The 12,961-nt window shown below is 40.0% G+C and overlaps 1 long non-coding RNA gene across 1 annotated transcript; it reads right to left on the reverse strand.

Moving 5' to 3' along the window:
* Nucleotides 1-1,326: 1,326 nt before the first annotated feature.
* LOC112152687 lies at nt 1,327-3,635 on the reverse strand. Its single transcript, XR_002920376.2, has 4 exons — nt 3,123-3,635; nt 1,793-1,959; nt 1,542-1,695; nt 1,327-1,435 (listed from the first exon to the last, which is right to left on the reverse strand). It is a non-coding gene; the product is annotated as an uncharacterized LOC112152687 (long non-coding RNA).
* Nucleotides 3,636-12,961: the final 9,326 nt, after the last annotated feature.

Genomic DNA, 12,961 nt, shown 5'->3' on the forward strand with positions numbered 1-12,961 from the left:
TTTTTGGGTAGCCTATGAACTCAAAGCCCCACCCCCACATAAAATTGGGCTCAGCTCAGCAGTGACAACTCGAAAATAAGAATTGAAACCGTAAACCAGAGGACTGAAAGTGAAAATGTACAAAAAATATGAAAATTCAAAACAGCAGCTGTTGCTAATGGATATTTCTTTTTCAATCAGTAATTTTTACATTTATAGTTTTTTTTTTAATTCAAGTTTTTACATGTTCTTTTTCAAATTTTCAAGATTTATTTCAAGTTTTCAATTTATTTTTTACATTTTCCAAAAAGTATTCTTTTCAAATTTTCATTTTTTTTCACATTTTTTGTTTATTTTTTCCAATTTACAATGTCTTGTTTTCAATTTTTTTTCAGTTTTCAAATTTTTATTTATTTTTTTTTTCAGTTACAATGTCTTTTTTTCAAGTGTTTTTTCGATCACTTTAAGCTGATCCTGATTTGACGCCATAGTTGTGTTGCTCAAGTCAGTTTGGTCAGTGGTTGATCTTGCGATTGTTCATTTACAGGTTTTTTTCATTTTGTGAAAATTAGTGATCACTCTTGATTCACTGAAGACAAATAGCCTTAAAAGTTTTTCACAATTGATAGAAGTCAGACACGCGTATAACGCAACGTTCAATCTGGCCTCGGCGATGCGTGTTCAAGCGAATACTTTCAATGATAATCTATAGCCATGGCTATATATGCACGTTTGGGATTCTTGCTTTCATGTGTCACTGCACACGTTTTTAAGACCTTTTTCAGGGTTTAAGTACAAACCTTGTGCCCACTGAACGTGCACTGAAAGTTAAACTTGTTGAACTGGTTGAGGAAAAAGCCTGGACCAAAATTCCCAAGATTTGGACATTTTGCACCAAGCCTTTTCCAACTGTAGGGATGTACTTGTTAGTCTCAGGTAGCGACAGACAAGTGCTACCATATACTCCATATACTAAACACGTGTTTGAGAACCCCACAGCATGGCAACCTAAATGCAAGTTTTTCAAATTTTGTGGCAGCATTTAACTCAGTTGCATTTTTTTTTCTCTAAAAGTTGACATCAGTCAGTGGCCACCCAGGTACATTTTGAGGTCGTGCTGTGGCAATCCACTGACAGGCAGGGATGATGCCATTACAAAATCAGGTGACAAGCATTATTAGACAGCTTTTCTTAAAAAAATCTTAACAGCGCTTTGATGTTAATTTCACGTTGTGTGTGTATCTGAATCTGCACAGTGATGTGTTGGGTAGCAAGGTCTTGTTTTACATGCATGGGTTTTCTCTATGTTGGGAACTGATGGTAGTGGACAAAAATGCAGGACAAATGGTGAGTTAGAGGGTAGGTGATTTATAGTGAAGTAGTAAGGGATGAGCAGAGGTCCTGGATGGCAGTTCTCTGGACGGTTGTAGGTTGATGAGGGGAAATCCTGGTGATCCTTGATGAGAGAATAGCAGATGTTAAAGATGGTGGAAAGCAAAAGGTGTAAGGAAAGTCAAAGGTCAAACATGGCTTGGTAGTAGCTTTAGGTCAATGTACTCTACCGAAGTGGACCAGACAAACCAGCGTTGGCTGGCAGGTCCTTATAACAGGTGGTCTGATGAGGAGATCATGAGCAGGTGTGCAGGATCCAATCTATTGCTAGGTGGGGGGGGGGGCTGACACCTGACACTCCAGGGACTCTGGTTTCTTCACAGTCTAAAAACATGTTTTATAGGTTGATTGATTAGTCAAACTTGTCTCTAGATGTGGATGTGCGATTCTGCAGCCAATTGGCAAACTTTCCAGGTTGTACCTCATATTTGCCCAATAGTAGCTGGGATAGGCTCCAGTAACCTTTGAAACCCCAAAAGGAATTAAGCAGACCACCCAGCCGCTATTGGAGAATGGATGGATAGTAGATCAATTCAGAGGTCTCCAACCTGCGACTCTGCAGCCTCATAGATCCTCTGTTGTGGCTCTCTGGTAAAATAGCAAATATATATATATATATATTAATTTTAGAAAAAGTATCTCTCAAATAAAAAAAATAAAATAAAAAAGCCTCAACTCACAAACAGCTAAAGGACAGTACTCATCATTCTGTGAGGCTCTTGACTACAGTACCCATAATGCCCTAGCAATCCATCAAGCAGTTCTCATAGTTCACTAAATTCAAACTAAAACAGATTATAAAGTGAGTTTGTATTTTTAAATATTTAAATAATATTTATGGCTTAAAAAGTGTCACTTAGCTCAGATTTATTTTTGGTTAGATTTACATTTTTCTGGCAGAGATGCACAAGAAAAACAATACAATTAACTGTATACTTTTCTTTTTTTTTTAAATCACCATCCGTATTTGCTGCATTGGGATGATAGTATGTGATACAGGGTGTCTTTCATTTTGAAAGGAAGTGAACTTCTTTTAAAAGTTATGTAATATTTCAGGACAAAAAGCAGTTTTCTCCGTTTTGTATTTTTTTTCTTTTTTTTGTTGTCAAAAATAAAAAAAAAACTATAGTTCATTTGTTTTTTTTTCATAAGACTGACAATATCAGAAATACAAATTGGTGATTCTTTTTCTTTTCTTTTTTTCATACAGGATGAAGGAAGACATTGTGGCTCCTGATTGGATGTAGTCAATGAGAAATTGACCTGATTGGTTCTTTTAGCATTAAACTTTGCAGACCCCAGATCTAGTTATTCATTCATTTAAAATGTTTGGTGATTTACCTGAAAATATCCCATTTCTATGCTGATAATCTTGAAAACCAAAGTGTAGTGAGGGAGAAACAAGGAAACACACTTGTGCCTCATAGCCACGTACCAGTCCTGGGACATGAATTTGATTCTTTAATCTTTTGCCAAATTTCTCACCAGAGAGATTCTTCAGAGTTCAGTATCAAAAGGAAAAAATACCCCCCTGCCCCCTCCTCGGGTACATTTCGTAACTCCACTTTCATCATGTTGACTGGGCTTGGGCTCCCCATGCCGTGTTTTGACATTAAGAATGTGGGCTCTCTGAAATAGAAGTTGTTGAGTTTGCAGATATATTTTCTTACAGAACACCCAACCTCTAATCAACAAGATTTACGACACACCTCTTCCTGCCCCTGTAATTAGAAATCTTTCAAATAACTCACCTTATACTTTCATACTCTTTACTATTCCCCACATACCAACCGGCACAAAACAGGACCAATGGAGATGTCAAAGTGAAAACATAAAAGCGTTGCCATGGTGATGGTGTACACCTAAAGCTTCTTGGCTTCCAATTCTACTCCTAGAGCTTTGGGGAGCATATTTAAGGAAAAGGAAAAAAAAATAGTTTTTTTTTACCCACTAACAGGATTACTGTGGGTCACAAATCAAAGTTTGCTTAGCTGTGAACTTCCTTAGCCAGCTTGTAAAAAAAAAAATAGTCCAAGTAAGATGTATAAACATATTTTCTGTCATATCAAGCCAATTCCGACGGAAAGGCAGGAAATCCAGGCCATCTACACCGCCATGTTTCATCCAAGCTGTCACGGACCCCAACGACCACATCACGTCAACCGGCAGCCTGAGGACGGCTTTGGGGTCAACGCTACCCCTGGCTGAGAGCAGCACAAGTATCTGGTCAAGCCGGGAGTCATCCACCACACCCTGCCAACAACCACTGTCTGTCCTACAGCTGCTGTTGCCTCGACAACCTGTGCACATGGGAAAAGTCCACAAAAAGCCACAGATGGGTCGTAGCAGAGGGGGCCGGCCTGTCTGCATGCCCCATCACTTCAGCTGCCTCAGCTCCGCATGCAGCAGGCAGTATTCTTTAATGGGCCGAGTGATGAGAGGTGTAACTGCAGGTTGTGGGCCAACAAACTGGCAAGAGTTTGAAATGGATTTTACTGCTGCTCCAAGACCTAATAGCACTTCCCACTGAGGTCTAATGCGTTTATGTATTTGTGGATCATATTTTACTGCAATCTAGCTCAATAAAACAGAGAATATAAGGGTTGAAGTTTTCTTTGGAGCTGTGATGTGCAGGTCCACATGTTGAATTCATGACACTCAAAATTAGAAACATATTCATTTTTCCTCTGTTTTCTCTCAAAGTCTGTTAATTGATACAGCATATCTGAAGCTTTGTGAGGAGAATATCCTTTTGTGTCAAACTTGGAGTTTTTAATAATTAAAATCAGGCCTAAAGAAGTTTCCAATCACAGCATTGTTGTGGTAACAGCTAAACAAAAACGGGGGACACCGATGTCACTGAAATGTCAGAAATAACATCAAAGGATTAAAAAAACACAGCCAGACAATGAAACCAGTTTACTTCTTCCATTGATGCGATTTATGACCTGTTTTGGTGTTTGATAAACTCAATAACAGCTCACACAAATGCAGAAAATATGGTAGAATAGCACTGAGACATCGTTAATTATAGATGAGTCGAGAAACGGAACACTGATGTCAAAGCTTTTACCTCATTTTGGAAAACTTCCTATTGATCAAACTACCTTGTGACAAGCTGGAATTGAAAGAAACTGTCAACTGAGCCACAATACATTCATGAATAAATGATCATTCTCAGAAACACCAACCGCATGCGGCTTTCCTCACTAGATCCCATTAAAACATTGTTTAAAGGACTAGAAGATGTTTTATGATAATTTCAAACTTCCCAAAACAATGCAAAAAATGTGCATTCAGTTTCTTAGTTCAAACTATACTGCTTTCTTCAGACTTACATTTTGGTCTTACTGTGAGGATAAGCTCTCTAACACAGCAGAAAAAAGTAACATTTGTTTTAAAATTTGCATAACACTTCATAATAACTCCACACTTTAGCATGACTTAATTAATCATTTATAAAGCATGTATAGTCAGGCTTAATAATCATTTGTAAAGCCTCAGTCCTCCTTTATTACGCATTAGGAAGTAGTTTATATTAACACTTTATTCATAATTTAAAAGGATTACTGTAATGTTTATTAATAGTAGGTTAAGACTTTATTCATAAACAATCAAAAATTAAAATCGAGCATGAAATGATTTACAGACCAGTTATTCAGAAGTGTTTTTTTATGGTTTTAAGCTCATTTACAAAGTGTTACTAGATTATTTAAAAAAAAAAAGGTTTTGTATAACTATAAATCCACATTTTTTGTTGTACTGTTTATCCGTTAATAAATCATTTGAAAATCCATATTACTGCTATGTATCAGGATGAATTCATGCAGTTATACAACATCTAGTACTTGTTGATCAGCTGTTTTTTGTCACCTCGTGTAAAGTCAGGACTAATTATCCCTTATAAAGTCTTTACACATGCGATATAAGAGCTTTGTCACTTGCTCAAAAAACAGCAAAACAGGGATACAGAACACAGAACATTTATTATACAACTGAAACGTAACAAGCTACACTTAAGAAGAAACTACAATAAATCAATACTGATACTGATCAATATTGCCAATATCGATATCTTTCGTAAATGCGGTGGATCTGATATGAAGCTCAAAATGTTTTTTTTTCAGTTTCTCTTTCTTTAATTACTTAAAAAAACATAAAATCAAAATAAGGACAATATTATTTAATTTTTAATGAATAAAGTCTTAACTTCCCATAAATAAACACAATGTAATAATCCTTTTAAATCATGAATGAAGTGTTAATAACACATTTAAGTTACTTGCTAATGCTTAATAAAGTAGCATTGAGGCTTTATAAATGGTTAAGTGTTAACTCATGCTCAACTACTGCTTACTAATGCTTCAAAGTGTGTAGTTAGTATAAAGTGTTACCCGAATTTCGCTTCTAAAGAGTGTAAAAAGCCGCTGTGTGTGGAGACAACAATTGCTGCTCATTCCCTCTTGGCCTCCACATTCCTCCTACTTGTTGATGAGTTTTTCTTCAATGGAAATAGTAAACTATTCACACAAAATGAAAATTAACAATTGAATTAAAATGCTTTTACAAAATTTCGGGCAAAAATGGCCGAGTGCAGAACATGTTACAGACTATCACTGAGCCGTTTTTATGTCATAAACAAATTGTTGCTTTTTTTATTATATCTTTGTAACTAAAATACCAATTATTGCATGCATCAACTGTTTTTGCCAAGCTAGTTGTAGCTTGCTTGTCCTATCGCTAGCTTAGCACCGACTTCATGTCCCCAAGATGCTTTCCAATATTGTCCAACAGCAACTATATTTTTTTCTAATTTTAAAGTGTTTCCAGTGTTCTTTTAATTTTGATTATTTAGTTTTTAGCTAAATTTAAAAAGTCAGTCATTTGTAAGACATTTTTTTGAAGGAACTCATTAGAAATTTGCTTTTGGGTTTTTGGCGGTACTGTTAGGACTGAAGTTAGCCTAGCTAATTTCCCACCATGCCTTTGTTTACATTCTCTCACTAGCAACAAGCCCAAGCTAACATTAGTGGCATAAAATAAAAAAAAATAAAATAAAAAGACGACCAATAGACTACCAGAGCTATCCAGCTGCACAGTTTAGAGCCAGATGTCAGCTCAGACGATGATAATGAAGACATTAATGGATCTATTTGTCTGTAAGTGAACGATTTGAAACGGGAGCCGAGATGGGAGACTTTTTCTCACCCATGGTAGTTGCTGTGTCACAAATCTGAGCTTTTTCAAATCTTAGGTTTTTTTCTGCTCCTACATGATTTGAACAAAGAAATACTCAGAAATGCAGTTTTAATCCTGAATTAGTTTATATATGTCCTTCGTTATGAGAAAAATGCTACATGAACAGGCTAAAAACACCAAAAACAGGATTTTCATTGGAAAGGGTCTTTTAAGTGAGCAGAAAATACAATAAATCAAGTTTTGGCTCTTGCAGATTCATCCCTAGTGAGCCTATTTTTGGAAGTATGGCAGGTTTTCCCTGAGCTCCAGCTCTCTGTGTAAACTTTGTGTGGGAATTACACAAGCAGAGGGTCGTCCTGCCAGTGTCACAGCGATGCCTGCTTAAACAAAGACATGTGTTACCAAAAGGATGTCAAGCCTGCGCTCCATCCAGCAGCATGTAACTCAATCCATATTCTCATTTCGCCGAGGGAGGCAGGTGGGGGGGCTCCACGGGAGAAAGGGTTAACAATGTCAATCGGAGGCTCAACGGCGGACCAAAGGACTTCTCTGGATCATCAGTGTGACCTTGGTGCATCCATCAGTCATTTGGATGTCAGGGGCTGTGGTGAGGTGAGGCCCAGTCGTAGGAAGTGGAAAAGAGCCGTGTGTGTACGTGATGAGGCTTAGTGGGGGCTGGTTTTAGGGAGACGGTGTGCTGATGGGTCGGTGTAGTAAATGAGGAGCTGAATGGGGGGAAAAGCAACTGACAGAGGCAGGGGAAAAAAAAGGGGGAGGATAGTTGCTGGTTTCTAAGCTCCAGCCAGCCTTTAACTTGTCCCAAACCGCAGAGAGCTGGTGTCCAATGCCGTACAAAGTCATAAGCATCAACTGTTGCCCACTTCTGGGCTATGAAACAGATGGAGAGAGAAATATACAAGCGCTGGGCGATGGCTTTCTGACGTTGCTTTCTCTGCGGTGTTTCTCCTGACAGACAGAGTTACCCATGAGCCCTCAGGGCGGGAGAGTTCTCTGTGATACGAAGGTGAATTTCATGCAGCAGCATGTTACTGCTGAGATTTTGCTGCAAGACGAAAAAAAAAGAAATTTAATGCATCAACCAAAGGTTTTATCTACAGATAAATATCTTGCAGTGATGCAGCTCAAAGTCTGCAAAGCTCTCAAACGGTTTGAGCTGTGGATGCCATTTGGTGCTGGGCAAGTTGGAAGAAGTAACGAGATTTTTTGAAAAAGGCAGCTGTGCAGTGTCAAGTTTTGTGGTCTCAGCTGTGTGTACGTTCGTGTTGTTTTATCCTAAAAGATCATTTAGAGAACCGCTCTTGAGGCTTTTCTGAATCTGGAGTTTAGACTGAGTTAATTCAATCTGAATTGCAGTTTAATTCAAATTTTGAATTATTGCCATATTCAATTTGCAAGAAAAGACAAAACAAATATTTTTTAAGAACATTTTGTTATAAATGATTCAGAGTGGGACAGCAGATTCAACAAGCTGTTAATGATTATAAAAAGTCTAAATAAGGGAGGGCTGAAGTGTTTGGAAAAGGGTAGTTAAAGGGGTCTTTTACAGTAGTTTCTCCCCCGGGTGAAGTCTGCTTTTAGAATCCCAACCTCATTTCGTGAAAACCTAACATACGAAGAAAAATAACCTCAAGGAGAAGCCGTGGCCTAGTCAGCCCCTGGACACCGAGTGGAGCAAAAGCCGGGGTGGGCTGTCCTCCAACTTCCCACACTGTTCTCATGAAAAAAGAAAAAGACTTCACATTAGTGTCTTTTTTGTGCCTTCACATGCGCACAAACCATTATATCTACCATTATATCTCCACGCAACAACATTTGAAAGAGAACTCTACCTTTCATTTCATTTATGATTTTTTTTTTGTACAGATTGTATCAGCAACAAAGATCACCAAATTGTGTGTCCATATCATACACACACATGTACACACACATACATAAATATAAGCAGCAGAGGTGGACAGTTCCACTTACAGCTGGAAGAGACTTGTTGCGAAATGACGTCACTACTAAATCTGAGTCTCTAATTGGTCAAAGTGTGACCTGGCTAAACTTTCAACGTCTGTTCAATCGCTGTGAGTTTTGTACGAAGAGTCCAAGCACAGCATAGCTACACGTGAACGCGAGTTTTGAGCGCAGAACCCTGAAACGTACACCTAAAAGTGGTTACATAGACTTTTCAATGGAAGTGGCTGCTTGAATTTGGTTAGGGTCAGTATGTAGAGCCCAAAACGGTTGTAGAAAAGTGCGTAGCTACATGAGAGCACACGTTTTTAATACAGAACCGAACAGAAACGCACTTTTAGATAGCCTTTCAGTGGAAGTGGCCGCTTGATTTGGCGATGAAGCTTCGCATGTACGCACCCTGTGATTGGATAAGAACTCTTAAAAGCCCAGAGGCAGGAATATCTGGCCCATAACCAGGTTGAAGGTATATCTATGATTCCTATTTGCCTGATACTACAGATCAAACTTCTTCATGAGCTCCAAGATGATTGAAGACTTGTAATGCTGACAATCCTTCTGGGAGATTTCATGGTGTTATGGTGGTTAGTGACGTCGTCCCTGAGACTAGCTCCAATCAGTCTGTGTGAAGTTTGGATAGACTCCTCATGCATGCATGAATTTTTTGGGGTGCTCCAGCTTCTTCCCACAGTCCAAAATCCTGCTTCATAATTTGATCAGTGACTTTAAAATTATCCATGTTAGTATGGCTCTGTGTTTGGTCCTGTCAAATGAACTGTCAACCCCAGCTTTCACCCTAAAGTAGCAACGATAAACTCAAGGAACCCCTGTGACTCTGCACAGGATGAAGCAGGAGTTGAAGGAGAATTTGTCCATCTGGATTATTTGAAACAGGATGAGCACCTGAGCATGGAGACGTGAACCTTATAGCTCTGAAGACAAAACTGGAGGTAAACTCGGATGCTACGATCACACCGGGCTCAGAAATTCTCGTTGAAGAGCCCACTTCCGATGTAAAGTCTATGTAAATGATTGCATGCACATTTCAGGTTCACACATTCTAAAGTCTTCATGCGTTGCTGCTCAAGTTGTAAAGTCTGTTTATGGGCTGTACATGTAAAATGTGCAGCAATTAAACAAGCGCTGAAAGTTTTAGCAGTTAAACTTTGATCTATAAGGGACTCTGAATTGGAAGTGACATGGATGACATACTTTTAATTCATGAAAGTACCAACAATTTCAAAAGTGATTAAGGACAAATTATTCATTGTGATTTGTGCCCATCTAGAATTATATGATACCAACAATCAACATTTCACACCAAACCTCTTCCAACTATCAACACATGCGCTAATATCACATGACAGACATGTGTAGAACACAGTAAACTACAAGCCTACACATTCTCACTCCCAACTCGTCATATATGGAGGTATGGTTCGGGCCCCTTCCGTGTCACTTTTTGATGTTTTGGGTGTCCCCAACTCGTCGTTTTTTGACATGCTGGCTGTTCTCGTTAAGTCAGGAGTCTCCAACCTCCGGGCCGTGAACCGGTACCTGTATGATGGCTGCTTGATACCGGGCCACAGACGCTGATCAGGGGTCCCAAACCCTCGGGGCTGTCATGGTTCAACCTGCTGCTTCCCTCTCCAAACACCAGAGAGAGCGCTCACCTGAGTTTTAACCTCTTCCTTCACCTGGACTCATCATCATCATCAGCTGTTTCCCCATCTGCTCATCACTGCCTCAGTATTTAGTCTAGCTTCTCACCCTGGCTCACTGCGAGGTCTTGTACTGCCTTTCATACATTCTGAGCGTGTTATTCCCATGCCGGTCTCTCTGTGTCCAGACTCCTGCCTGCCTCCTCGACTCTCCGTTTTGCCTCTTTGTCCTGACCTCTGCCTGTTTATTGACCACACCATGTCTTAGCCTGTTCCTTCATTAAAACCTTGATTGCACATGGATCCACATACCTCTGCCTCTTCGTCACAGGGATGCGGGTCATTACTGGGACGGTGACTGGACTGGTACCCTCACCTACTGGTTCCATGTTTTTGAACACACATTTCTGTGCTACACACAGAACGATCACACCACCATGAACAGATGCACAACTGTATTATTTATTGTTTAAAATAAGGACTTTACGGTGTTTATGTGCCTGGTTAACTCTGGAAATCAATGGAAAGTGTTAAACTGATGCTGTGTTCACTGTGTTATCTTTTTTGCGGTGCTAAGCTAAGCTTATGAAAAATATGATCATTTTGATAGCTTTACTTCTTAAAATACTGCATCAAAAATAATTCTATGTCAGCAGTGTTTTTCTTAGGTATTCCCATGAAATCCATTCATTTAAGTGTTAAAACCGTATGTCTTACTGTACAGGCGTTTTTCTCCTGCTTTTCCCTGGTGATCATGGCTTTCTTTGGGTTAACGTAACTTTTGCTGGAATAGGAGGACAAGACTGACAGTATTTAACAGGTTCTTCAGTTCTGCATAAAATTCAACATCCCAACAAAGACACTTGTTGAGCAAGCCTGTTGCAGATGGACGGAGACAGTCAGGTAATGCTCAGAGTCCTCAGCCTGGGGTCTTGACGATCCCCGCTTTGCCTTGTGGTCTATGATGTCACACGGGGTTTTGGCTTTGAATGGCCATGTGTTCCTCACCACTAATATCAAACAGATGATGAGAAACCTCCAAATGATGGTCTTTCACAAAGACAAGCAGTCAAAACAAAGTTAAAGGAACACAGAAAAACACCACTGGAGTGATCACATAACAGCAAAGACTCCTAATTGTTGCAGGCTGTGCTGCAGGCAGCTTTAAGCCGTACGCTGTGCTCTTTTGCTTTAATGAAACTTTTATTTGAAACCTGGATTATGAATGGCTGGATGTCTGTCCAGAGGGGCTGCTTGGGCGTTGGGAAGACAGTTGCACCTCCAGGATTTGTTTTACATTGCTAAAAAGCTGAAATAACAAGCAAGTTAGTGGTTTCTCTAACTTAATGTTGTTAAACGTCTCTTTCGTCAGTAAAATAGAAGCGGACAACTGTAAATCAGCAACTTCTCCACTGGTGACTGGACATCTGGTCATATCAGGAAGCCATGGTGACGGATTTGGCCTCATTTTGTGAGGGCAGGAGGTGAGGCACTTTCTATGGGTGACGTCAACACCTCTCTATGTCCAGTGAACAATATATATCGAATATTTAGCCCATGGTGTTCACAATGGACAAGCAGGGAGGGGCTTCTTCTTCTTTTTATTTTGAAACTCTTTACTAATGTCGACCTACAGTTGGAAGATGATCTGATGAATCTTGCTCCGGCCTCTTTATTTCGCAGCTCTTTTCTCATATATGAAAGACTTGGTGTCATAAAATTAATAATTATTTTTTTTTTTTTAACGTTGATCAATTTTCTAACTGTTGGTATTTCTGGGGGATTACAAGGGGCTCCTTCCATCCATACATCATAACCTAATTCGAGTCTGGTTTACTTTTCAACACACAGTCAATGGCCCTGTGTTTTGAACGTAAAAACCAAAAAGTTGTAGAAATTTGTGCAGCAATGCGTACACGTGTGAATGCACATTTGAACAGAAACGCACATTTCCACGCATTTACATAGACCTTTCAATGGAAGTGATCCTTGAATGTGTATAGCCGAGTCTGGTGTGAACATCCATCCATCCATTTTCTTGACCGCTTCTTCCCTTTCGGGGTCGCGGGGGTGCCGGAGCCTATCCCGGCTACTGAAGGGCGAAGGCGGGGTACACCCTGGACAGGTCGCCAGTCTGTCGCAGGGCCTCAATCACACACCCATTCACACACACATTCACACCTAGGGGCAATTTAGAGTCACCAATTAACCTATGAAGCATGTTTTTGGACGGTGGGAGGAAGCCGGAGTCCCCGGTGAAAACCCACGCATGCACGGGGAGAACATGCAAACTCCACACAGAAAGGTCCCAGCCGGGAGTCGAACCGGGGCCTTCTCGCTGTGAGGCGAGAGCGCTAACCACTGCGCCACCGTGCAGCCCTGGTGTGAACATGCATTTTAAAAATTCGGTTGGGGCGGCTGTGGTGTAGCGGTAGGGCAGTCAACTCCTGATTAGAAGATTGCAGGTTCAATTCCCACCTTGTGCCCCCATTGTGTCGAAGTGTCTTTGGGCAAGACACTGAACGGAAAGTTGGCTCCAGTGTTCAGCAATGGAGCCGCCTCCAGTGAGTGAATGGATGAATGAGTCTGTGACTGTAAAGTGCTTGGGGCCTTCAAGGGAGACAGAAACGTGCCATTCAAGTATTTACAATTTCAATGGAGGTGTTTATCTTTTATCATCATTTCATATTAAATTTGGTTTAGCTTCAACTTTGTATGTTATTTGTGTTTTACCTGACTACTATGACCTT

This window comes from Oryzias melastigma, linkage group LG6 (assembly GCF_002922805.2).
Source record: "Oryzias melastigma strain HK-1 linkage group LG6, ASM292280v2, whole genome shotgun sequence".
Classification (NCBI taxonomy): Eukaryota; Metazoa; Chordata; class Actinopteri; order Beloniformes; family Adrianichthyidae; genus Oryzias; species Oryzias melastigma.